The following is a 27044-nucleotide window of genomic DNA, read 5'->3' on the forward strand; positions in this document are numbered from 1 at the left end:
TATCATCAGCTCTTCAAGGTTTTTACCAATGGCTTCATTAAAATTGTGTTCTTTTTTTTCCTCTGTTTTTCCAAAACATTATTTGTTGACACAATTTTTATAGGCATTTTGATCATGAGGTAAGGAGCGTAAGTACTGGCTTCTAGGCTATGTTTAGGCTGTATGTTTAAAAACTTCTGGAAAACCCAAGAATTGAAAGATTTTGAGTTTCCTTTGCAAAGTGTTGCCTTTCACCTTTGTTACTAGTGATACCAACTTCTGTCTGGGCTATCAGCTGTTTCCAGGACACCCTGGAATTCCAATTGAAATTCATCTGAATAGTTCACTTCCAAGCTACAACGATCTTTTCCTCTTGGCCCTTAGGTTTCTGTAGGTCAGAAAAGCAGAGCTTCTATCTGTCCTGATACAAAGAAGATGGAGTGGACTGCTTTTGTGATGTGTGGGCTTGGTAGGAGCGACGACGGGCAATGAGCCTTTTCCTGTTCTTTAAAGGAAGGAGCTCATTCACTGAGTTCTGTAAAGAGGAATGGTGGGAGTTGGAAACTCTGATCCTGATCGGATGGACTGTCAAGGTGATTGTTTGAACCTGACGAAGAAGGATACTTCTGTCTCTCATTCTCTGAAGATTACTCTGCTGTTGCCAGTTGTCCTTTTACAGGCTGTCTGAAGGAGAGGACCATGTGAGAAGGAACTGAGGTTGGCTTGAGGGTAAGAGTTATTGAGTTGAGGACCCATACATCATGAGAAACTGAATTCTGCCAACAACCCCATGAGCCATCTTGGAAGAAGTTCCTTTCACCATGGAGCCTTAAAATAACTGCTCCTCCTGACATCCTGATTGCTGCCTGGTTCAACATCTTTAGCTAGAGAACCTGGTGAAAGTGGACTTAGATTCCTTGTCACGGCTACCACAAGTCACTTGATATTTGTTGGCTGAAGCTGTAAAGTTTTACAAGTGATCTAGTAAGCCGTGAAGGATAAATGCTGGCTTGGAAATGGTTTGTGGGTATCATTCAAAGGTTCTTAGGCCAAAGACTTGGTCCCTAGTACAGCAGTACTGAGAAATGGTGGATCATTATGAGGGTGGTATAGAAACCAGAGGGTGACAATGGGTTGTCTTGATCTATCGTTATCCACCTTACTATTATTTTTGAGACAGAGTCTCTTACTGAACCTGGAACTTACCAATAGTTAGATTGGTTATCTAGGAGTCTATTTGTCTCCATGCCTCTCCACACTGCTTGGGTGGCAGGCATGCTTCTGCGTTGCTGTGCTTGGCTTTTTACATGGTTATTGCAGATCCAAACTCCAGTCCTCACAATTGCATGGTGGGTACTCTCTAGTGAGCGAGCCATTTCCCCAGCCCAAGACTCACTGCTTAAAAACAATGTTTTGAAAACTCATCTGTATTTTCCTCTTTAGTACATCCCAAATAGTTGGGAGAGAGGAGATGGAGATATTGAAAGGCTTGAATCTAAAGATGATTAAATTTGATGTCTAAACCCATCGCGGTGTCAGATCCATCCGAAGCTGGAGTTATAGGTGGTTGTAAATCATGTGATGTGGGTGCTGGGGATCAAACTTCAGTCCTCTGGAAGAACTTAGCTGCTGAGCCATCTCTCCAGCCTGTAACCCAACATGGGAAGAGAAGCTTTGCCCATACTGACACCCTTGAGCCCACAAATCACCTCCCAACCAGGAAGGTTAAGCCAGGGAGGGTTTTATCCATGTGTCCTGGAAAAGAACACATTGGGAGTCTTCTGTGATTAAATGGAGTCAGACAGATGGGCCATGCTTGCTTTGATGTGCTATGTCCTGGAGGGCTCAAGAAGAGCAAGAAGGAAGACGAACAGAATTGAGGAAGTAGAGATGACACTTCCCCTTCTTTTGAAATCGACCTCTTCTCTAATTAGCTTCTAATAGTAGTCTTGTGTGAGCTGAGCCTCCAGGGCTGCGGATGCTTGGAGTGGAATCTCCAGCCTTGGCCTGAAACTAGCATGAGCTTTGTGCGTTCGGGATCCAGAGGCAGCTCTTGGCTTGACTCTCTTTCTATTGCATGTAAGTAAAGCCACACTTTGACGTCGGAGCAATTGCTGGATGATATGAAGGTACCCTGTGTCTTTAGAACAGCCAGGTCTGTAATAGGGCTCTTGGGATGTGAACTTGGCTCAGGTTTTCTGAAGCAGAAGGCTCTGAGGCACCATGGTGCAGGCCTGTGATTCTGACAGAGCTGTGAAGTTGAGAGTCGTGCATCTGCGGTGTGTTCTTGTCTTGCTACCTGAGGGTTGCATTCAGGGTTGCTCTGGACTGCGGCCCGTGGTTTGATTTAGTGCTCACTTCAGTATTTCCATCCTGAAAGTTTCATTTGGGGGAAAATGCTCTGTGACCCCTCCTCCCACCCCCACAGTAGAGAAAGTGTGTTCTTCGTGGGGAATTCCCCTTTGTGCACAGACGGCTGGAGGTGATTTGGGTTTTAGACAAAGGTCACTGGCTTAGATGTTCAAACCAGAACATCTCTGGTTTGAGAGCAAGGACTAGGTGATGCTGGTTCAGGGGCTTTCACCGAAGGCAAGCAAAACGCTCAGCTTTTCTTTAGAATTGCATTATAAGAGGCAGATTTATAACCCACTAATGCATCTTTGACTGCACTAGTAGACTTTATTAAACTTCAGGGGGCCATGTATTTCCAGTCCAGTACTAGGCATAGTACAATAATACAATAACAGATAGAACCCAGCTTCTATGCGCTGACTTATGTTACAAGGGAAATAGAGGCAGAACAGGGTTTTTTTTTTTTTTTTTTTTTTTTTTTCGGCTCATATCATACAAGTGGGGAGGTATCATTTTACCAGTGTGCTTATTGTTTACTCTACTCTTTATCCCTTTTATCTAGTATACTTATAAGTCAGGTGTCTTTTCTGGAGAAGGTCACGTGTGACCATTTTAGGCAAATTGCATTCAGCCGATGCGTATTGCTAGAACATGGAAATAGGAAGTTCTTTCCTGTGGTAACTTGCTGTGGCAACAAGAGATAAGAAATTACTTCATGGCTATTGCCTGAGACTTTCCTTTTGACTTCTGTATCCTTCTTGAGCACATCACTTCTGCTTTCTGTCCAGCTTGGAGGCCGGGCAGTGTGAGCTAGCAGCTGAAGCACAGGCTGACGGAGTTGTTAGTGGGTGTGATATTTAAATAATGGGCATGTATGTGTGAAGATGATTCTGAAAAATCACGTTTGCTTTGAGGAAAATCCTGCAAGCAGGGAGTGCTGTACTTTTTTAGGGTTAAGAAGAGTGACTTCCACACCTTATGCCCTTAGTGATATTTATTGGCTGAATAAATGATTATTAAGGTTGTTCATAAAGGTCAAGCAAAGGTATTGTGCTAGCTAGTTTTGTGTGTCAACTTGACACAAGCTGGAGTTATCACAGAGAGGAATGTCCCTTGAGGAAATGCCTCCATGAGATCCAGCTGTAAGGCATTTTCTCAATTAGTGAAGGGCGGGAACCACCCCTGGGCTGTTAGTCTTGGGTTCTTTAAGAAAGCAGGCTGAGTAAGACAGGAGAGGCAAGCCAGTAAGTAACATCCCTCCGTGGCCTCTGCATCAGCTCCTGCTTCCTGACCTGCTTGAGTTCCAGTCCTGACTTTCTTTTCCTTTGGTGATGAACAGCAGTGTGAAAGTGTAAGCTGAATAACCGCCCCCCACCACCACCCCCAACTTGCTTCTTGGCTATGATGCTTTGTGCAGGAATCCAAACCCTGACTAAGACAGGTATCCATTGTTTCTGTTACCCAGGCAACCGAGAAAGTAACATTTAGGGAAGGTTAGGTTGAAACAGGGGAGGATCTGAAAGTGTGAGGAGAAGAAAGGATGTATAGAGACGTGAATATAAAAATATCAGAAAAGTAGGCGCGGTAATGTGGCGGAAATGGAAAATGGAGAAGAAGGACACTACAGAGAGTGGCGGTGACAGCAGAGGGGGAGGAGGTGACGGAGAGGAGGGGTAGAGATGACAATGATCGTCAGCATACTTTTGGGATATGTCATTGGTGTCTATTGTATATCACCCTTCCAACCTCTATTCCACCCCTCAGCTTCCAACCCCTCACCTCTTGGAGACAAAGAAGGTCAGAGGGGAAAGGGAACGGAGACCTCTTTAGACTACATCCTGCTGACTAGGGCCATCAGGTTTCTTGGGGGCAGGTCCAGGCTCCATCCAGCAATCCAGCAAAACAGAAAGTGACTAATCCAACAACAGCAAATACAGCAGCCAGAGGAACCAGAAGCAGTAGTGGCAGCAGCTGCCATAAGCCCTCTCGGGCTTTCCCACTGGCACCCTCCCAAGAGTCTCCAGAATTCCAAACACAAACTATCTGTAGCTGGCAAAAAAAATCACGCCCCTCCTAGAGCACAAGGCAATCATAGCCGCAGTGGACAATCTGAAGCAGCCCTGCAAACCACACCTGGGATTAAAACAAAAACATATGCACGAAACACAGCTGTGTTTTTAAAGAAACCCAAATTCTCCCTACAGGTGATGGTAGAGGGAATGTCGGGATAGAGGATGTGACAGGTTACACCTAGACAGTTACTACCTAGATTATATGTGCAGGTAACAGAGGTGACACTAGAGATGGCAGGGGTGAGTGGAAGCTAACGGATGATAGTGGAGTTGGAAGAGATGACAGCAGAGGCGGAGATGGGGGAAGTGACAGAGATTCTGGTAGACAGTAGAAGTCATGGAAGGTAGACGGTAGAGGTAATGGAGGGACATAGAGATGGCAGGGTACCAATGGTGATGACGGAGGAGGTGGCTGGTAATAGTGGTGGTGGTAGAGGTGATAGTGGTGGTATCGTTGGGCACGTTGTTGGAAATGACAGTGGTGAAAATGATGATGTCATGATACAGCCAGAGAGACATAGTTTGGAGACAGGCATACCTGCTCAAAATCTGTGTCTGCCACCATCTCTATGAACTGTGGGTCGCTGATCTTTTTGAGCTGTGTTAGAATTAGGAAAGGGGTGACAGTGGCTATCCATGCCATGGGGCTTCTCCAAATGGCAGAGCCTTGGGTATTTTCTTTAATTTTCAAGCTGCTGTACCCATACCTAGAAAGTTAACCACCTTTTTCTCCTTTATGCTTTCTCCTGTTTCCTAAGATGGATTTGGATCTTTTAAAGGGTCATTGCTGTGGTCTGAATGTGAGCCTGTGAAGCCTTTATGGTTTCTTAGTCCCCATACGGGACCTCTTGGGAGGTGATGAGGAGGTGGGATCTAGGTTTGAGGGACAAGCTATTGTTCTTTTCCCCCCATTCAAGGACATACGGTCCTACCTATAGAGACTCAGCCCTCATCATACACCGAGCCTGATGGCTGGTGTCTTGACTTTGAACTTCTCAGCTTCTATGGCCGTGAGAAGTGAATCTCTGTGGCTTATAAGCACAGGATGTATTTCTCTGGCAGGGAGAGCAGACCAAGACATACACTTGTTAAACACAAACATTATAGACAAAAGCCAGCTGGTATATCCAGATGAAGGAATAGCTCCAGTAAAATGACGTTTTGGGACTAGTCTCAGGATACCGTACTGTCAACAAAACAGGAGCAGGATTTTTTTAATTACATAGAAATACTACCGAGAAGAAAGATGGAGGTGGAATATGCTGAACTATAGGAAGAATGGGCTTAGAGATGGTGGTTAATTTGTTTTCGTAGATTTTATTTTCAAAACTTCTTATTAGTGAAACATACTTGCCACAGTAACATAAAAATAAAATAGGGAACATACGAAAATAAAGGAACAAGATCTTAGCTCTTTTTTGAGACCTCTGCTAAAGATAAAACACACGCAACATTCAGGAATGCTGTGTTCACGGGTCACTGAAATCTCAGAAAAGACTCTGAGTTATGGTGTTTAGCTTTTATGGGGGATCCCCTTAGAGTTTAGGGCTGGCACAGAATCATGTGTCTTCTCTCAAAGGAGAATCACCAAGCCAAACTTCACCTGGGGCTGTCTGGGCTGATTAATTCCTAGACTCTCATGAAAATCAGTTATTTTCTCTGAATGACTGCAGTGAATGGCTTTCTAGCAAGTTCAATAGTCAGTTCAATGGTTTATAGCTCTGGGTTGAGTTTAGATTTTCAAACATAAAAAATGATTCATCTTTCGTAGGGAATATTGACAAATGTCTATCATCTCAGGATAACTGAGGAGAAGATAAAAGCCTATTTTGGAAGAGGTTTTGCTAACAAGATCTTGTCAAGCCTGGGGAGGTGGCTCAGTGGATAATGTCCTTGTTGTACAAGCTTGGAGACATGAACTCAGGCCCCTAGAGCCTATGTAAGAGTCAGGTAAGGGAGTGTGAGCCTGTAACTTCTGTGTTGGGTGGCAGAGTCAGGCAAATCCTGGGGCCTATCTGTCCAGCCAGTCTAACTGAAGTGGTGAAATTCAGGTTCAATGAGAGACCCTGTCATAAAAAAACAAGGTAGAGAGTAATAGACAAAGACACCTGACATCAACCTCTGACCTCCACACATGCTCGCTTGCACTGGGTTAGTGCACCTCACACTCATGAGCACACACAGATATGCACACACATACATATATACACATGCACACACAGAAGTAAAAAAAAAAAAAACTTTTTTTTTTTTTGTTCCAGGCATCTTATTGTGCCATTTGCCACTGTGGAGTTATTAGAGACTTAACCAGGAAGTATGTCAACTTATAGGTGTTGGAGGGAATCTCCTGTATTTGTCTTAGAGACCATCGATGAGATAGTTGGCTGAGAGATAAAGAGCTGAACAAACCTTATGGAAGACCCACCTCCTGAATGGACACAGGCCTAGAAGGAAAAATGTTACAGACAAAATGTTAGCTAAATAAACCAATCCTAAAGTCACTAGCACATAGATGAGGTTTTCAAAAAAGCTAGACAAAAATGACTAGACCTTTACTGAAGATGTAGTTATGGTTAATTAAGATTAATTAATTAATTAATATGGGTAGCTCTAACTTTCAACTTGACACAATCTAGAACCACCTGGAAGGAGCATTAGTGAGGGGTCCATATGGGGTTGGCTGGTGAGCATGTCTGTGGGGAATTGTTCTAATTGACCTTGGATGTCTCAGCCACCGTGGGCAGAAACATTCCCTATGCAGGGGGTCCTGAAATGCTCTAGTGGAGCACACGTAAGTAAGTGAGCGTGTACATCCATCTCTTTCTGCTCTTGGATTAGATGTGATGTGACTAGTTCTCTCAAGCCCTTGCTTGTGTGCTTTCCCTGGGACGATGGACTCTAACCCACGTGAGAGCTAAAATAAACCTTTTCTCCCATAAGTTGTAGCTCTGAGCTACAAGTGAGGCACTGGACTTCATACCCAAGTTTTCTCCAATTATAAGACCTGAGATAGACACACCTACCTGATTTGTTTTAGTGTGTGGATCAAAGGAACAAAGAGAATACACACTGAAGAAATATACTTTGAAAAGAGAAAAATGCACTGAAAACCAATGGAGTCTTTCTATTTCAATTCATTTTTTTTTTTTTTAAATCATATAGAGACCCAATTGGGATGTAAGAGGTCTCTTAGGAACAAAAAGATTACGTATGTGTGTGTGCATGTGCATGTGGTGTGTGTGTGTCTGTGTGTATGTAACTGTGTGTGTGATGAATCATGAAGGCAGATATGTTAGAAGAATGTCTTGTGAGGATGAGGCTATGGGTTGGAGTGACTCAGCTGCAAGCCATGGCATGCCAGCCACCCTCCAAGCTGGAAGGAGGTGAGACAGGGTCTTGTAAGGCTCTCAGCCCTGCTGGTACCTTTACTCTAGGCTCCTGGACTCTAGAACTGCAAGTGATTGAGTTTTGGCTGTTTTAGCTTCTTGGTTTGTATCATTTTGATCTAACAGCCCAGGGAAACCCAGAGGATGGAGTAACGGATACTAATAAATTCAAGTGCTAGGCTTGTTGTCTGTATTGCCAGCAAGAACTGCCAGGGACCGATCTAAAAATGACTCATTTCTCTGACTTTGACCTGTGGCATTGGGCCTTGGGCAGTAGACTCAGTTCTCCACTGGATGGGAACGGATGAAGGCAAAACAATGAGACACTTTTACAGAGGGAAACTGGGTGATTGTGACAACTGAAAAGGGCATCCTTCCATGGGTGGTGCTGGCTCAGAAGCTTGGATCATTATGCTACTATGGCCATTGGCTAACATGGACACTGGTCTCTATTTGGAAGGATGTTCTCTCAAGTTGTACATTGTGCATTCAAATACTATGAATTGAGCAATGATGTATTATGATGGCAGTTGGTTCCAAATGCAAAATTTTAAATTGTTTTTTTTTTTTTTACAACTCAGTGTGTGTGTGTGTGTGTGTGTGTGTGTGTGTGTACCTGAAAATGCCACTATGATATATATGTGTGTGGCCAGGGGACTTGTCAGCAAGCCCCTTCATTCTGTGAGCCATCTTGCAGCCTCTAAACAAAAAACTTAAGGCACTAATCTAAGCAGGGATTTCCCAACTGATACATGCTGGATCCCCCCTCCCTCTCCACTCCTTTTCCCCCTCCCTCTCTGTCTCTCCCCTCCATCCCTTCCCCTTCCCCCCACTTTCTCTATGTATCTGTATGTATATACATGTTTTTTTCCTATAGCTGTTGGTCACGTTGAGGCATAAACTTAGTTGGGCACTTACTAGAGATCTTAGTGACAGCCGCCATAGGTAAAATCTTTAGCGTATTCTTAAGGCCCCTTTTCAGCAGAATTTAAATTCCCTACTTCCTTTTACTATGCTTATCACTAGCAGAACAACAGACTTTTAATGAAGAACCATTACTGCAGAAAAGCTGGTTCATCTAATCCGTGAAAAGCTAGAACAAGGTCTTCCTCTGCCTCTTGAATCCCCCCTCTTCTCCCCCTTCCTCCTTCTCTCCCTCCTACCCTCCCTTCTTTCTCCCCTTTCTTTTTTTTTTTGGGGGGGTGTGTAAAGCTGAAGCTAGGGTCTTGCAGTCAAGCAAATGCTCCTCCCCTAAAGCTTTATCCCCAGCTCTCCATTTTTGCTGTTTCTTTGTCATGGGACAGGGTCTCACTAAGTTGCTAGACGGGCCTTGAACTCACTGAGTAGCCCAGACACATCCCAAACTTAATACGTGGCCCATCTGTTCCAGCCCCTTGAGCAGTTAGGATTGCAAGCCTGTGCCATCAGGCTGAACTTCAATTCCTTTGGCTTGTTATTAATAGTATATAATCTGCTTTGAAATATTCAGTGGGAATTTGTGGCTGGATAGATTCTTTCACACCTGAATAGGATAGGATTATTATTTTTCTGTATTGAAGGAAACTGCTTTCTTAGTTTTATGCCCTGATACCTAATGTCAGAAAGAAACAGAAATATTTAACCACTTATATGCAAATACATTTTTTGCTTGCTTGTTTTGTTTTTTTGAGGCAGGGTTTTTCTGTATATCAGCTCTGGCTGTCCTGGAACTTGATCTGTAAACCAGGCTGGTCTTGAACTCAGAGATCCACTTGCCTCTGCCTCCCTAGTGCTGGGATTAAAGGTGAGTCACAACTCTCTGACATATGCAAATATTTTATAGATAGGCAGATGATGGCAGTGGTGGCAAAAAGGTAGATGGAAGAATTTGGCATACGCATAGGTAGCTAATACTGAGTCTTGGTATAAAGAGAAACACAAACCTCTCAGAAGGGAATCAACTCAAAATACTCTGGAAAACTCAACATTCTTTACTGTGCTAAAACATACAGTAATTCTATGTGAGATATTACAATCCACCCAAAAGTCACGTGGGTGATGTGTAAAGTTGTGCTTCAAGGAGGAAACCCTGATTTCTTTGAAAAGATAAACACCATAAAAACTGCTTGAAAACTTAAATCTGTACATTTTAGACTCCTTGTGACTATTCTGTTTGGATAGCTCAGACAGGAAATGTTGCAATGTTTTTATGTACTGCCGGGAGTCTTTGCAGCTGCATCAATTTCCTAGCCATGGTGGGAGACTCTGTGAACGTAGAACATTAATGATAGTGGCAGGAACATTCTATTCATTCACTCAGCATGCAGGTCATGTTTGACAATTGTGTTCTTTCCATCCACGAGGAGCCTGAAGCATCGTGCTATAAAGACTTTATTTTTTGTCCCTTGTAGGGCCATAAATCCCCAACCTCTCTACATATCTTGACCAAAGAGATTTAAAAAAAAAAATGGGTGTCCTTAGTGAGCAGGAAAGTTAATCATCTTCTTGTAAATGGCAAAGGTTCGTTCACAAACATTTGATGCTTACAGGAGTGTATAGCATATACAATACTTCTCAGGGAATGTGTTAGATGTCTCATTGAAACACAACGGGCAAAATCACCTTGCAATCTCTTTGTAGTCACGTAAATGAACATTGCCTCATTCGGGTCAGGTCCTTGGACAGCCACTCTATCCCAAAGAAGGACCTGAACTTGAACTACTTTGTAAATAAGGTCAGCATTATCCAGGTAGGTCTGGGGTTGGCTTTGGAGCACAGCCTCTGACATTATTTTGCACTCGAATTTTCAGCTTGACTAATCAAGCAGGGCAGCTTTGCCTAGGTCCTGGGGGACTTGTTGAGCAAGGTTTGAACTGGGCACTAGAGAACTATGTATGTTTCTTTTGTGAACCAGCAAACATGCCAAAGTTCTGTGCAGATCAGTTGTCTGGAGAGTGGCAGCAGACCTCCTGGTTATTCTGAGCTGAGAAGCTGGCCCAGGGAGAGAGATGCTGCAGAGTTACCATAGCTGAGTAAAGGGATTGAGCAGGTGAGACTGTGGACTCCCCGGTGAGTGACTTTGCTTTTCAGTGGCCGATCCTGGTGTTAGCAGGGTCTTAGACTCGGGGCTTGTTCATTTTCCACTGTGCTTGCAATCACTCTGTATGCCGTACATAGGAAAGCCTCCTCTTTTGGACTGACTTATAAGAATGTGTTCTCTCTCCCTCTTTCCTTTCTTTCTTTCTGTATGTGTAGCGTTCCTGTATCTATGCATGTACACACATGCATGTGCACATTTGTGGGTAAGAGGACCTGGTCTCTGAGTGAATAAATACAATGTTCCTGTTGCAATCAGTGTTTTTTTTCTTTCCTTTAACAGAATCTCCCACTATGTTTAAGAAATTGATTCAATTAGATATGCCCCCAGCAGTTTATAAGACTGTTACTACATTCCTGGGGTGTAGCCATCCATTGCCAGTGGTTGGATGTCCTCAGGCAGTGAGCTGTCCTAGACAATTTCTGGAACTTTTGTGTGCAGTGAGAGGCACAGAGGCAAAGCCTAGAGGAAAGGTAAACAGTGGAGTCTAAGTGGCCTCTCAATGGACAGAGATGGACACACTTGATACTGTGGTTATTTCCGAAGGTTGATGACTACTTAGTGTCACCATGGAAAGCTTTGTATCCCTTATCTAATTTCTTGACCAGAAAGGTCTAGGAATCAGTGTTGTTTCTTAGTTCTCCATAAGAAACAGAGAATCTGGGTAGAGATATGGGAGAAATAGCAAGATAAGGATTCCAGCACCAATATTTTGACTCTGGAGTCAGAATTGGAACCGTGGTCTCTTTGACCTGAGAGCTCTGTAGTGTATATGAGTTGGCTTGCTTGAGTCCCTGACCCATGACTTTACTTCAGTCTACTCTGACAAGAATTAGGCGGTGATGAGTGGTATAGCTTTGTGAGTGAGCCCAGGCTCCCACATATTTTCTAAAGAAAGGAGTGACAAATGGTGGGGTTTCTGTTAGATGGAATTTTTTCCTGTTCTTCCCAATTCTCTCCAGGATGTCTTCTAGAACTGCCTCAAGATCAGTCAAGACATTGTAGGGTATTTGAGGGAGAACACACACACACACACACACACACACACACACACACATGTCTAAGCATGCACACACACATGGATGTATAAACATTCACACATACACATTTTAGGAGGTTCAGCTCAAGGCCTTATGCAAGTTAAGATGGTACTGTGTAGCTGAGCTACACTCTCAGTCCTCGGCCCTGTATGAGTTTAGTGGCAGCTCCTCCTGACCCTCCGTAACACCAAAGACCCCTGCCTCCTCTCCATGGCTCCCTTAAGCTTCTATTGCAGAATGACAAGTTCTCTCAGGCCTAGAGGGCATTTGTATTCGCTTGGCACTCTGTGGCTATACTTAGGGAATCTGTGTGCGATGTAGTGGGGAGGGCATTTTCATCAGCATAGGAGATGTACTAAGAAACATTCCTGTCCTCAGTTCAGTTAAGGTCCTCAAAGATCTTCAAGACTTTTTAATCAAGAGGCTTTGAAACGCACAATCACACAAAATGACCAATATTGGCCTCTTGCCATATTAAAGCTTAAATGGCCAGGTAACTATTTGTCCTTCAAACGAAGGTGATGGTTCCCCAAATGATCAAAAAAAATGATGGGCAGCTTTGATACTGCTTAAATAAGAAAATGCCAGTTTCTAATATTTCAGTTGCATTTGTCTAGTGTGTTTTAAATGAGAACCATGGCAGGGTTCCTTGTAAGAACAGCTTTCAATGCCAGACAAAGGATTTCTTTGTCACCTCTGTCACCTTCGGCCATTTAGGGTGTCGAAATGCTTAGTCAGCCTTCAGGAATAAACAAGCTTTTCCACTTTCCCCTGCCCCAGGAAAGACTAGAAACTGGGCACAGAGTTAAGAGAGAAGCCTTTCTCCCCAACCCCCACACTCCCTTTCACAGCTGAACCTGCTTCTGTTAAACAAAGCCTTCTGCAGGAGAAAGTTCTTGGATCTGTTTTTACATGGCATGCAATACACCTCCCGTAGGCAGAGTTTTAGTCGAAAGAGAAGCTATAATTTCCTAGGTCCTGCTGGTTTGTTCAAAGTATGTTGCTTCCCATGCATTGCTGAGGGGTGGGGGCGTGGCATGGATTGGGTCTCTTTTGTGTCATTGGGTTTTGTTTACTTTCTCTGCCATTTTGCTCTGGTCATTGTGCTAGCAGCAGCGAGGATTATTCTCAGGAGGAAGCAATCTGGTGGGAATTACTGAGTTTCAAACTCTTCCAGCCCGCCACGGTCTGGCTCTTTTCTCTTGCTTCTTCCCCAAGGGGTCTGAGTGTGCTTCCTTGGAACAGAGGTATGTTTTGTAGTTTTACAGATGGAAGATGCAGGTTAGCAGGGAGCTTATAAGAAATTTTCACAGCACCAAGGTCCCAGCCTGGGCCAGGAAGGGCTTGGGAGTTTGCTGAAGGAGAGCAAATATTTAAGACTGAGATATGATTTAAACTTAGATCATGTCAAACTCTGATGTGGGAAAGTCTTCTTTTCATGACCCTGGAAATGCTTGACCTTTTTAGGCACATGGCTGATATTGGCTGGTGACCGGTCTAGGCTGTAGAAAACGCTTTGTAAACTCATGTTGATACTTGCTAAAAACATGGCCCTTGGTCAATATTTGAAAGACAGTTTTTATTTCATTTCACCCTTTAGATTGGAATCTGAGCTGACACCTTTTTGGGGGGTTGCCTGGTGTCTGGGAATGTTTCCCACTTTCCTCTTTGGGGATGTATGCTTCTTTGCCCGGAGAAGTTTTAATTCTTTCTTCTTCCCTCATGACTCATTGGTGTTTTGAATATCCTATAGTCAACCAGTCACCCAGCAATCCCTGAGGCTCAGAGATTTTCTCTTTTGATCTTGTGTATCTGGTGTTCTTATATCTGTCTAGGTATGGTATATCTTTCCTTAGTCTGGGGAAATTTTCTTCTATGATCACATTGAAGAGCTGGTCTATGTCATTGCCTTGGGATTCGTTTTCCTCATCTATGCCTATGCTTTGGTTTTGCAGAGTCTCCCACATTTGAAAATGTACGTTCCTTTCCTGTGTCTTGCTTATTTGGTCTCGATCCTCTGCTTTATCTTCAAGTCCTCACCTTCTCTCTTCTGCATGATTCATTCTTTTAGTTTTCTAGTTGAGCTATTGGGGTTTTCAAGTGCATCTTCATTTCTGCTTGAGTTCTCTTCTCCTTATTGAGTTCCATTCTCAAGTCCTGAACAGTCTTATCATGTCTACCTGCCTATACTTTCTCAGGCACTATTCCCCTACCGCCTTTTCTTCTTGATTTCACTGAGCTGCTTCTTTGAGTTTTCTTTAAGCTCCTTGAATTCTTCGATGAAGTTTATGGTTGTTTTTTGTTTGTTTTGAGATATGCTCTCACTTTGTAGCACTGGTTTTCCTAGAATTTACTATGTAGATCAGGCTGTCTTTGAACTCACAGAATCTGCCTTCCTTGTCTCCTGGGTGAGTGCTGGGATTAAAATGAAAGGCTTTCAGCACGACACCTGACTATGGCTGTTATTTTAAATTCTGTGTCCTGGGGTTTACCCAGGTATTTCTTGATAGCAAACATTTCTACAGAACTGATTCTTTTTGGAGAGAAGATACTGGCTTGAGATATATGCAATGTTTCATGCTTTTGCAATGAGATTTGAGTATGTGGACTTCTTTTTTTCTCTAAGTCTGATATGGACAGAGCAGGATGGGCGAAAGAGAGAGCATGAAGAAAGGCTAGGTCAGGCGAGACCCTAGAGAAGGGTGTGAGAGATCTGGTTAGGTGGAGAGAGTAGATGTGGCAAAGAAGAGCCATTGTTCTTTTAAAATCTTCACTTAAAGTTTTACTCACCATTGAATAGCTCTCTGTATATGTATCTGCCCGCACACATGCATGTGCACACAGGAGTGTGCATTTGTGGAGGTCAAGGAACAACTGTCAGAAGTCAGCTCTTTCCTTTCAACATGGTTTCCAGAGACCAAATGAGGTCATGAGGCTCGAGGGGCAAGAACGTCGACCTCCCAAGCCATCTTGCCAGTGTCATATCTGCAGTTCTATCTCCAGAGATTCAACCAACCTTGGAGAGAAATTATTATTACTTTTTTTTAGAAAAAAATATGCCTGTGATGAATATGCATTGACTTCTTCTAGGTCATTATCTACTGCACAGTACAGTATAAGAAAAATTTGCATTGCATTTCCACCAGATTAAGCATGATAGGCAATCTAGAGAGAATTTAAACTTTACAGGAGGATGTGTGTAGATTCTCTGTAAATGCTAGCATTTTTATACAGTAGACTATAGAAGCTGTGTATATTAGTATCCCATGGAGGTCCAAGAATCAAACCACCATGGACACCAAAGCATAGCCATGTATAGAAATGTACACACATGCATGTGTGTGCTCCTCTGTATATATATACATACACTTAGTCTTTTTTCTTCCACACTATTCTGATTCTTTCACATAGTAACCATCTGTGCCTGTGTTTTGAGGATTGCTTTCCATTGAAAGATTGCCCTCATTGATATTTTAGTCTTTGTTTCTTTGTGCTTGGGGGTGCCTGTGTTCATGTATTAACAAGCCATTTGCTGTTCTTTTTCTGTGAACGGCCTCTTTAAGCTATTTGCCATCTTTTCCTTTGGTTTCTGGTCTTTTAAAGCCAGTCTCTGAGAAGTCTTGATTATTAAGGAAGTGAGCTCACCATCATGGGATGGAATGTTTTCACCGCTCAACCATTCCTCTATACTTACCAATGCTTTTGGAACTTAGGTCTTAAGTGTTGTTCAGAAAACTCTCAACTATAAAAAGAGACAATAAACATATAGTAACTATATTATTTATTGAATAAAATGCATGCATCAAGATAAAAATTAAACAGTTGACATGAGTCAATCTCTCTAGGTTGTATGTCTTAAGCACATGCCACTGTTTTCTACACAGACAAACTAACAGACAGGGTAATTCATCATTCCCAGACAATACAGGCCTGGATTGGGGTCAGGGTAAAATGTTGGATTAACAGGAATAAGTGTTATATAAAATTTTTTATTCTAAGCTTTCTTTCATTTTAATTTTACTATTTTGAGAAAAATATATTTTTCTAGAAGAACCTATTGAACATATTCAATATAGAGAAACCTAGCTACTAGGCAGTAGAGCCATGGAAGACTTGTGAGGTCATGGCCACGTAGGGTTTTCCTTACCGGTATGAGACCCTTCGTTCACTGAAGTGATCGTTACTGGATATTAAAAACCACGTGATCTTCAGATCCTCACCTTTATCCTTCTTTGATGCATAGAGTTGGTCACATAGCAAGTGAGTAGTAGGAAAAATGGCCCAACAGGCAAGATTTTGACAGTTTTATTTTTGCCCGAGCCTGGACAGATTCTTTTCTTTTTTCTTTTTCTTTCTTCTTTTATTTTTTGTCTGAAACCTTTAGTTGAATAATTTAGAAGTATCCCCAGATGTTCTATATGATTCTCCAACAAAATGGGAAACTAACTATCTCCACAAAGGAGAATGGCCATGTTCTGTGATTCTGAAGTGCTGACGTAGAGCATCACTGAGGTCGAGCGAGTCGCTCAATGTCATAATTTTATTTCTACGGCTAATACTTTTCTGTTCCTCTGTGATCTCGGGGATACTGTAGCCACATGGAAAAAACTTGAACTCCCCAAAGAACAAGGTTAACAAAATCAACCTGTGTGTATGTGTGTGTGTGTGTGTATGTGTGTGTATGTGTGTGTGTGTCTAGATCAGTGGTCAACCTCAGGTGTTAAACCTTAGTAACACAGCTTATTTTTAAAGAAGGGGCCTCCCTTTTACCTAGAAATTGAAGATTTGGTAAGATTGGTTGGCCTATAAGCCCCAGGGACCCACCTTCTGTGCTTTTCTAGCTCTGTGGTTTCTGGTGTGGGTTCTGAGGCTTGAACTCATGCCTTTCGAGGCAAGCACATAACCACTTGAGGCATCTCTCCAGCTCAGCTTGATTATTTTTAAAGAATACAATTAACTTCTATACATGTATTTTTTTTTTTTTTTTGTATGGTTGTGAATGGCTGCAAACATTTGAATGGCTGTGCATGTACTGAGTTAGTGTTCTTAGTAATATTTTCATCTGGTAAACTGAAGACACAGTAAGTCTCAAAACTGCACTAAAATATATCCCACCAGAGACTGAGCGGACAAACCACAGCCTGGGAGATATCTTTGCCAAAGACATATCTGCTAATGAACGGTTCTCCGAAATGTGTAACAAGTTCTTAAACCTAAATAATGAAAAAAAAATGTACAATCAGATTAATAGAGGCCAAACATCTGGGGAGACAGCTCACCAAAGGTAATAGACAGATTTCACAATGGACTATTTCATAAATCTAAAGTATTCTTTACAAATTTTGGTATGGGAGCAGGGAAGTCATTTTTCTGGGGTAAATTACAAATTACCACCCTGATTCATATAACCCCAGTATTAGTGAGCATTATTAAAATAATGAGAGAGAGTACCTGGCCAGAGACAGACTTGGCTGCCTTGCTCTGCTCAAGGACGGGTTCATATAAACAAGGTATTGCCATTGACCCTCCACTTAAATGAGTTCTGGGCATCTGGCCAGAGCTGAGACAGACATGGCAGGTCCCACGGAGCCCTGTGACTTTGCCTTTTACATTTTCCCCTCACTCAGTCCCTTCCGGTGCTTTTCCTGTTTCTCAAATTTATGGAGCCAAATTCCATCCAAAGGATGTTTAAAACAAGATCCAAACAGTTTTCCGAGTCACAATAGATTAATGGCACTTTTAAAGGCAAACAATTTGATAATTTCTGCCATATGTGTATATCTGTGCAGCCATCCATGCTTTCTAGAAAATTCATTTTCCCTCTCTACCCCTCTGGCTTTGCACCCTCAGGAATGCACTGATCTGCTTTCTGTTACTGTGGCCGTGTATGAATTTTCCAGGATTTAATGTTCCCTTTGACGTTGAACCTATTTCATTGATCATAACGATTCTGAGGTTTGTCCGTGTGACTACCTGTAGCAATAACTCATTACTTTTAATATTTTACTTACACAGTTGGTCAGTATTGGGTAAGTAAACTATAATTTATGTATTTACTTAGTTATGGATACCTAAGTTAGTTTTCAATTCCTGGTTAGCAAGCGTTAAATGCCTGCATCTATAAACAAGTCTGAACATACATATGTTCTTCTATTTCTTCCAGACAAACATCTGGAGAACTGACTGGCTTGTCAAAGACACTTCAGGTTTTCACAGAGTGTCAAACTCTTACAAGTGATTAAACCATTTTGTATTTCCACAGTTAGTGTGTGAGAATTTGAACAGCTGTAGGTCTTTGTCAGTACTTGGTACATACAATCAATTTGGCTTTAATTATTCTAGAAGGTGTAGGTGGTAACGCCATTTTTAATTTTAATTCATTTACCACAGATGGACAATGTTAAACATCTTTCCCTATACTCATTTGACAGGACTTCTGTTGCAAATGTCTCTGCATATCTTCCAGCCATTTCTGAAAGTAGCTTATGTATTTTCTCATCACAGTGAAAAGATCTTTCAATATTCTGTACAGTTTATGCTTATGCAGTCTGGCTATCACACGTTTATATGCTTTGCAAGTGTTTCCCCCTGGAATATAGCATGTCATTTTATTTTCTTACTGTCTTTTTAGAAGATTTCAAGTGTGATAAAATGTCCTGTATTTTATGTCAGTTTTGCAGATTTGGGTTTTATATTTGGATCTATGACCCGTTGCAAGTTAACTTTGTTTTGTTACTTTTTGTTCGTGTTGAGACAGGGTTTCATGTAGCCCAGGCTAGCTTTGGACTCCTATATACTAAAGGATGGCCTTGAACTTCTGGTTCTCCCACTTCCACTGCTTCAATTCTGGGGTGACAGGTGTGCACCATTACACTCAGCCTTGTGTGGTGGCAGAGACTGACACAGGTGCTGTAACGTTTAGGCAGGTGCTCCACCAACTGAGCTACACCCCAGGTCTCAGTTTTGTTAATTTTCATATAAGCTTAAGTTAAAAAAAATTAAAAAAAAAAAGGTTTATAGATGTTTAATTGTTCCAGCAATTATTATCGTTGTTGTTGTTGAAAATATTCTTTTTTCTACTGAGATATTTATGAGTCTATCAAAAATCAGTTGGTCCAATATGTATGCTTATTTCTGGACAAGGTTCTGCTGATCTGTTTGTCTATAACATGCCATGTTCCTTTGAATACATGAGCTGTCTGGTAAGGCTTCAATCACAGGTACAGGTCTGCTGTTCTTGTTTAAAATTGTTTTATGCACTCTAGGTCTTCGGTATTTCATGACACTATAAGAATCACTCTCCTAACTTCTGCATAATAAACTTCTGATGAGCTAAAATTAAGGAGGGGCTGGAGAGGTGGGTCAGAGGTAAAGCGCATGCGTGGCTCTGGGCAGCAAACCCAGATTCAGTTACTAACACTGACAGGAAGTCTCACAGCTACCTGTAACTCCTTACATGAAAGAAAAAAAGAAAGAAAAAAACCATCACCAACAGTCCATACACACAAATAAAAATAAATATTGGGGGGGGGGGGGATATGGCCTATGCGTTTGTATTTTTTTTTTTAAGTTTACATGTATAAATAAACATATGTCTGTGTACCACACATGTGCCTGGTGTGCACAAAGGCCAGAAGAGGGTGCTGGATCCCCTGGAACTCAAGTTATAGATGGTTGTGAGCCATCATGTAGGTGGTGGGAATTGAACCCAAGTCTCTGGAAGAACAGTCATTGAATGCTCTTAACCACAGAGACATCTCTCCAGTCAAAAATAAAATAAACCTAAAGACAAGAAGAAGAAGAAAAGAAAGCAATGGAGTTTCCTGGCTTTCTTTTCCTTCTTCAGAATTTTTCTATCTCAGGTTCTTTGAATTCCCCTGATTACTTTAGAACTGTCTTGCCAATTTCTACCGAAATGATGGATTTGCTTGTGAATGGGAAGAAATTAAATAGAAAGACCTATCTGGAGAGGAGTTATTTGTGGGAAACCAGTTTTTCAATCTACAGATACACTCATATTCCTTAATTTATTTAGCTCTTCCCTCAGCAGCGTGCAGGGATTTTCAGTATATATACCTTGCTAGTTCTTATAAGGGTTTAAAAAATATCCCCCAAAGTTTATTTCCTCAATAAAATTTTGCATATAGATAGAAATATAATTGAAATATTATTTTTTAAAAAAATTCCAGAATATCCCAAATCCATTGCTGACTTCTGAGAGCTTTGTATAGATGTGTTATAGTTCTCTGAATGTTTTAAGAACAATGTCAAAGTTCTTCCTGAGGAACAGTCTCTTCCCCTCTTTGATTCTTTTTCTTATCTTATTGCATTGGCTCAGACCTCTAGCAAACACACAGTAGGAGTAATGGGATAAGATACTGTAGTTTTGTTCCCAACTATAGGTATGTACTTAACATGTCGTCATATTATCACACATGTGATGTTAGTTGTAACCTTTTGGTGTATGAGTCTTCTATAAGGTGACATTTTTCTATTGCTTACATGCCTGGACACGTTTTGTTTGTTGGGTATTAATCATGACTGTGTTGGGAATTTCTGGCAAGTGGCTAAAACCCAAAAGAAAATAGCTAGGTTTTCAAATTAGACTCAGATTGGAAAATTGTGTTTCAAAACCATTGAAAACAGTCATTTTTTTTTTTTTTTTTTTTTTTTTTTTTGGATTTCCATTTCTTTGCTGCATACAGATTTTGGTCAGCTTCTAGTTTTCACTCTTTCTTACTTCCGTTTGTTATGGCTTAGACAACCGCATATGAATAATGATGAGGAATCGGATTTGAATATTGAAACTCAGAACAATAGAACCGAAAGTCAGCTTGAACTAACTTATTCTGAATTAGTGTTGTGAGAGGCATGTTGTCATGTGTAAACTATGTATTTGGTTTGTGCTAAAAAAATGCCTGAATCAAAAACACCACTGGCCTCTTCTATTAGGAAAGAATTAGGGCAAATATTTATATTCTGATTTGAACTTTTGGAGACCAAGAAATGATGATAGGACCTTGTAAAAGCTGAGAATTTTCTTTCTCAAAGGCCCACGCTTGAGATACACTTGTGGAGTGTGGAACAGACTACAAAGAGTTGATACCAGCAGCAAGAGTGGCACAGTTTGACCTTGTTAAACCCAAAGGGTCATTTCCCAAAGCCAGCTGTTGCTTTTTGAGGCTGTTTAAGATATAAATATGATATTCTGTCCCTTTGTATCACAATGGAGCTTTGTGCTTTTCACATACTGATAAAAATAAGACTCGAACCATTCTATGATGAAACTTGGGGAGTCATCTCTCTTCTGACCAGAGAGAAGCTGGAGGTGAAGAATGGGAACTCAGGAGGAGGGCGGCCAGGAGGAATAAGCTCTGTTTCCTTTTTATAGAAGATGCTTCAGAATGAGAGTGGAGACAATGCTTTTTGCACAAATAAATTCAGAGAATGTTTAGTTGGCACATTTTTTTTATTTGAGTCACTGGATGAGAAGCAGATGGAAGGTGATGTTAAATCCTGTCCAATATGAACCGCTATGGACCCCGAGTATGCGCGTAAACATTTAACTGGGAAAACAGTCACAAGCAGGCTTCTTGGGAGTAACCTGGGAAACAGGAAGCCACAAATTATAGGTCTGAAATTTACCACGCACGGTTAGTGAGTTCAGCTAAGTAGAACCAAACGAGGGGACTGGAGATTTTATAAATAGCTCATGATTTCGGTCAGAGGAGAAAAGGGGAAGAAGGCGTAAGAAGGAAGTTAGTATACTCCATTCCAATTCCAGTCAGTACATTCAATTATAGGCAGAGTACCAAGAGCAAAGCCATGGGAATTTAGGCATACTCTTTCAGTTCAGGTGGATTCATCATGACTGTGTGCAGGGAGAAGTGGTGGGAATCATTATTTATCTTCAGTTAGAATCTAAAGCTAGTTAATTAGGTCTGTTGATTCATCCCGGAAAACAGGAGGTGAAGCAACTTGTCTGATTCACAAACACACATGTGTGTGCGCACACACATGGATACATACATATCAGCATACACAGAAGCACATATGCCTGTACACCCTCGTATGCACACACACACTCACTGCCAACACTCTGGTGTTAGACGTGTTCATTGCAGGTAGTGAGGTAGAATTTTGTTTATGGGTTGAATGGAGGGCAAGGCGCAAGTGCCATCAAATGCGTTTTATACGTAAATTCTGTGCTGTTAAGGAACAATCTGTAACTTAAGGTGGAAATGAAATCAGACTGTGCCTTTGTCACCCCAGGCTTCTCTTCTGGAGGGGAAGAGTCAAAGGCTCCATTTCTTTATTTTTATTTTCAAGTTTAATTTCAGGTTCACCAAAACAGTGTCCTGTAATTATCTCCTGTAATCCACCTTGCATCATCAAACTATGGCCTTCATACAGGGATGTGGGTGAGCCGTGCAGGTTGGTATTTTTATAAAACCCACATGGTCACCAAGAGAGAATATTTCTCATTGTGCTCGTTACAGTCACCTGTGTCACCTCTTCTTACTAAGGGGGACCAGTGCTCTGGTTTTTCCTCCACTCAGTAGTCCTGAAGGGATGGGAACCTGCTGCTGGTGTCATCTCAGAACACGTGCTCTTAGGTGTCTGGCTTCTTGGCTCACTGTGTGTAAGGGCAACCTAAGTTATCAGTCACCCGAGTTATCAGCAGTAGCTTCTCTCCATTTTTTTCAGCATGTTTCTTCATGCAAATCTGTCACGTTATTTCTTTCTCTTGGACATTTTGTTGCATCTAGTGTCAGGGTATTTAAATAACACAGGCCTAGGTATATATAGACATCTGTATATACATTTTTCCAAGTTGAGAATCAACATTAACAATCTCAGTCCATAACTGTATGAACTGTGATATGTATGGATATAGGCAATATTAGTTTACTTAATGTTGTTTCCTCCTTCCCTCCTTTCCTTCTCCCCTCTCTCCCTCCCTCCCTCCCGTTGCCTTCTTCCTTTTCCTTCCCCTGCTTTGTTGGGGGGTCTGAACCCAGGATATTGTGTATGCTAGGCAAATGCTTTACTACTGAGTTTCATGCCCCAATCTTTATTGATAGAGTTTATGTATTCTTCTTTTATTTGTGTATTGGCTGTGTCTCCAGAATAATTCTGAATGGAGATGATCAGGGGTCAGGCTGCATTCCCCGGTAGTGTTGCTGGCTCACTGGGTGAATGTCCAGGCTTGCATCATTCAGTATGATGTAGAATGGAGTTTTAGTGATGTTAATTTTCAGGAAGTTTCCCAGTTCATAAACTTTTTTTGTGAGACTATTGCATTTTTATTTTTATCACAAATGAGTGTTGTATTTTATCACATGCTTCTTTTGCATCTACTGAAGTGGCCCTAAAATTATTTTCTTTTTTTTCATCGTTGGGCAAAATTGTACTGATTATTTTTTTATAGGTTAAACTTGCATCCTGGGATATATTACCTTTTAGACATATTGCAGGATTTAATTTGATGATATTATAAGATTTTTTTTGTGTGTGTGTTAGCATCTATTAGGGTTATATGCTTATAGTATTATTTTCTCATAATTTCTCTCCTGAGTTTGGTAACAGAGTTTCTTAGTTAACTTGATACATCTCAGAGTTATCCCAGGGACTCTCATTTAGGGGATTGCCTTGATCATATTAGCCTGTGGTCATATCTCTGGGACATTTTCTAGATTATTAATTGGTATCAGAGGCAAAGTCCACTGAGGGTGGCACCATCCTTAGGCAGGCATCCTAAGTAAGGATATGTAAGGAAGCTAGGTGCACACAGGATGAGGAGCAAGCTAGTCAGTAGCATTCTGTGACAGTGTCTGTGTCAAATTTCTGCCCCGTTTGAGCTGCTGCTGCTCAATTGCATATCCATAAAATTGCTTAGTTCTTTTATAATATCTCTTGATGTGAGTCTTTAAATTGGTCCAAATATTTCCAAGCAGACTTTCCCAATGGCAATTTGTGTGGGGCTGCCATCATATCTGTAGCAGAAGGGGACAGATTAGGCTCCCCTAACCTAAAGGGAAGAGGCTCCAGAAGGCTGCAAGGATGTAAGATGTAGTTTGACTTTATCACCAAGCTCAGGTGAAGCTGCTCTCAAGAGATGGAGAGGCACTAGGTACATAATCCACGTTTGTCTTTATTGTACTAATTACATTGTTTAGGAGAAACAATGTCCTGTAACAAATGTCGGGTTTCTTCCTCTTCTGGGACATTACGAAACTCTTCATGTAAGGTGACTGGGTGCTTCCTAAGGGAGTTCCTTTTTTTATTTGCACACAGTGACATGAGAGCTTTGTCTACAGAAGGCCACATTGCCATGTTTAATAGTTATTAGTATAAAAACATGCACTACTGTAAACCAGACAATACATTAGACACTGTACTTGTAACTCCTAGCCTTTATGAGTGAAAGGCATTAGAAGGCATCTTCTCTCTCACTGTCTTATAGCAGAACCTGCACCTCCAAAGTGCTCACCAGCTCGTCCCCATGTTCAGATGAAATTCACCTCAAAGGCAGAAAGGCACAGCAAGTTTTATCAGTTCATGTGACTTTTTGAATGAAACAGCAAATAATACCTGGATTTAAATCTATATTTAAGGCCCCTTTAAAATTTTTATTTATGTTTTACTTATCACTTTATATTCCACTCACTGCCCCCTCCTTGTCACCCCCTCCCACAATCCTTCCTTCTTCCCCCTCCCCTTCTCTAAGCCAGTTGTGACCCCCCCTAAAAATCCCCCCACAGTGGCACATTAAGTTTCTGTGAGGCTAGGCACATCCTCTCCACTGAGGCCAGACAAGACAGCCCAGCTAGAACATATCCCATGTACAGGCAACAGCTTTTGGAATAGCCACCTCTCCAGTTGTTTGGGATCGACATGAAGACCAAACTGCACATCTGCTACATATGTGCAGAGAGGCCTAGGTCCAGCCGGTGTATGTTCTTTGTAAAACCCTTTCTTAATAAACTCTAAATCAGACAAGTCAAAACAAAGGTAGGCTTTTTGGAGAAGGGCCATATTCTGTCAGGATGTCTGAAATGGAGAAGAAGCATGCATTACCCTCTGTTATCCATGAAACTTCTATTAGTGGAGGGACAAAGAAGGTTGGCTTTCAGATAAGTTTGCAGATACCAAGATGGAGTAAACAGTAAATAGTTAAAGTTGAGTCTTCGTTCTTTGTGTATTTTGGATATTAGCTCTCTACCTGATGTAGGGTTGGTAAAGATCTTTTCCCAATCTGTGAGTTGCCTTTTTGTCCTATTTACAGTGTCCTCTGCCTTACAGAAGGTTTGCAATTTCATGAGGTCCCATTTGTTGATTGTTGATCTTAGAGCATAAGCCATTGGTGTTCTGTTTAGGAACTTTTCCCCTGTGCACAAGTATTCAAGGCTCTTCCCCACTTTCTCTTCTATTAGAGTCAGTGTATCTGGTTTTATGTAGAGGTCCTTGACCCACTCCAGAGAACCAATGGGGTACAAAGCTAAATAAAGAATTCTCAACTGAGGAATCTCAAATAGCTGAGAAGCATTTAAAGAAATGTTCAACATCCTTAGTCATCAGGGAAATGCAAATCAAAATGACCCTGAGATTCCACCTCACATCAACAGAATGGCTAAGATTAAAATGGTGACAGCAGATGCTGGCGAGGATGTGGAGAAAGAGGAACACTCCTCCATTGCTGGTGGGACTGCAAGCTGGTAAAACTACTTTTGAAATCAATCTAGCATTTCCTCAGAAAATTGGAAATAGTTCTACCTGAAGACCCAGCTATACCACTCCTGGGCATATACCCAAAAGATGCTCCAACATATAACAAGGACACATGCTCCACTATGTTTGTAGCAGCCTTATTTATAATAGCCAGAAGCTAGAAAGAACCTACATGCCCTTCAACAGAGGAATGGATACAGAAAATGTGGTACATTTCCACAATGGAGTATTACTCAGCTATTAAAAATAATGACTTCATGAAATTCTTAGGCAAATGCATGGAACTAGAAAATATCATCCTGAGTGATATAACTCAGACACAAAAGAACATACATAGTATGTTCTCACTGATTAGTGGATATTAGCCCCAAAGCTCAGAATACCCATGATATAACTCACAAACCATATGGAGCTTAAGAAGAAGGAAGACCAAAGTGTGTATGCTTCAGTCCTACATAGAAAGGGGAACAAAATAATCACAGGAGGTAGAAGAAGGGAGGGTCCTGGGAGGGAGAGAGGAGGGGGTGGGAAATGGGGGCAGGATCAGGTATCGGAAGGAACAGGAGAGAAGTACAGAGGGTCAGGAAATTGAATAGAAATGTGTGGTAATGGGGGATGGGGAACTGGGGCTAGCCACTAGAAAGTCCCATACACCAGGGAATCGAGAGGGTACCTGAACCCCAAAACTCTATTAAAGTCTCTTGGGAAGGATTTAAGCAAATACCCAACAAAGGGTAGGTAGAACCTGTAGAGACCATCTTCAGTAAATAGGCATAGCCCCCAGCTGAGGAATGGGACCACCTACCCATCTCAAAATTGATAACCCAGAAATGTTTCTGTCCAAAGGAAAGACAGGGACAAAAAATGGAGCAGAGACTGGAGGAAAGGCCACCCAGAGACTGCCCTACCTAGGGATCTATCCCATCTGCAGACACCAAACCCAACACTATTGCTGATGTCAAGAAGTGCTTGCTGACAGGAGCCTGAGAGGTTCTATCAGCACCTGACCAATACAGATGCAGAGAACTCACAGCCAACCATTGGACTGAGCCTAGGGACCCCAGTGGCAGAGCTAGGGAAAAGACTGAAGGAGCTGAAGGAGATTGCAACCCCATAGGAAGAACAATATCAACTAGTAGGACCATCCAGAGCTCCCAGAGACTAAACCACCAGCCAAAGAGTACACATGGAGGGACCCATGGTTCCAGCTGCATATGTAGCAGAGGATGGCCTTATCTGGCATCAATGGGAGGGGAGGCCCTTGGTCCTGTGGAGGTTTGATGCCCCAGAGAAGGGAGTGCTAGAGCTGAGAGACAGGAATGGGTGAGTCGGTGGAGAAGCACCCTCATAGAGGCAAAGGAGAGGGGAGAGAGGGGGGATGGGATGGGGGCTTATGGAGGGGTAACCC

The 27044-nt window shown here is 41.9% G+C and overlaps 1 protein-coding gene across 4 annotated transcripts in view; it reads left to right on the forward strand.

Annotated features, from left to right (window-relative positions):
• Positions 1–1927: 1927 nt before the first annotated feature.
• Positions 1928–27044, forward strand: part of Ipcef1 (interaction protein for cytohesin exchange factors 1) — a 158217-nt gene continuing 133100 nt past the window's right edge. For 2 of the 4 annotated variants that reach the window (XM_076926735.1, XM_076926737.1), the window contains exon 1: positions 1928–2058. The gene's annotated coding sequence lies outside the window, so the exon portion shown is untranslated. Of the gene's footprint in view, positions 2059–13008; positions 13153–27044 lie in introns of those variants that run through there. The other 2 variants (XM_076926734.1, XM_076926736.1) reach the window with 1 other exon arrangement.

This window comes from Arvicanthis niloticus, chromosome 28 (assembly GCF_011762505.2).
Source record: "Arvicanthis niloticus isolate mArvNil1 chromosome 28, mArvNil1.pat.X, whole genome shotgun sequence".
Taxonomy (NCBI): Eukaryota; Metazoa; Chordata; class Mammalia; order Rodentia; family Muridae; genus Arvicanthis; species Arvicanthis niloticus.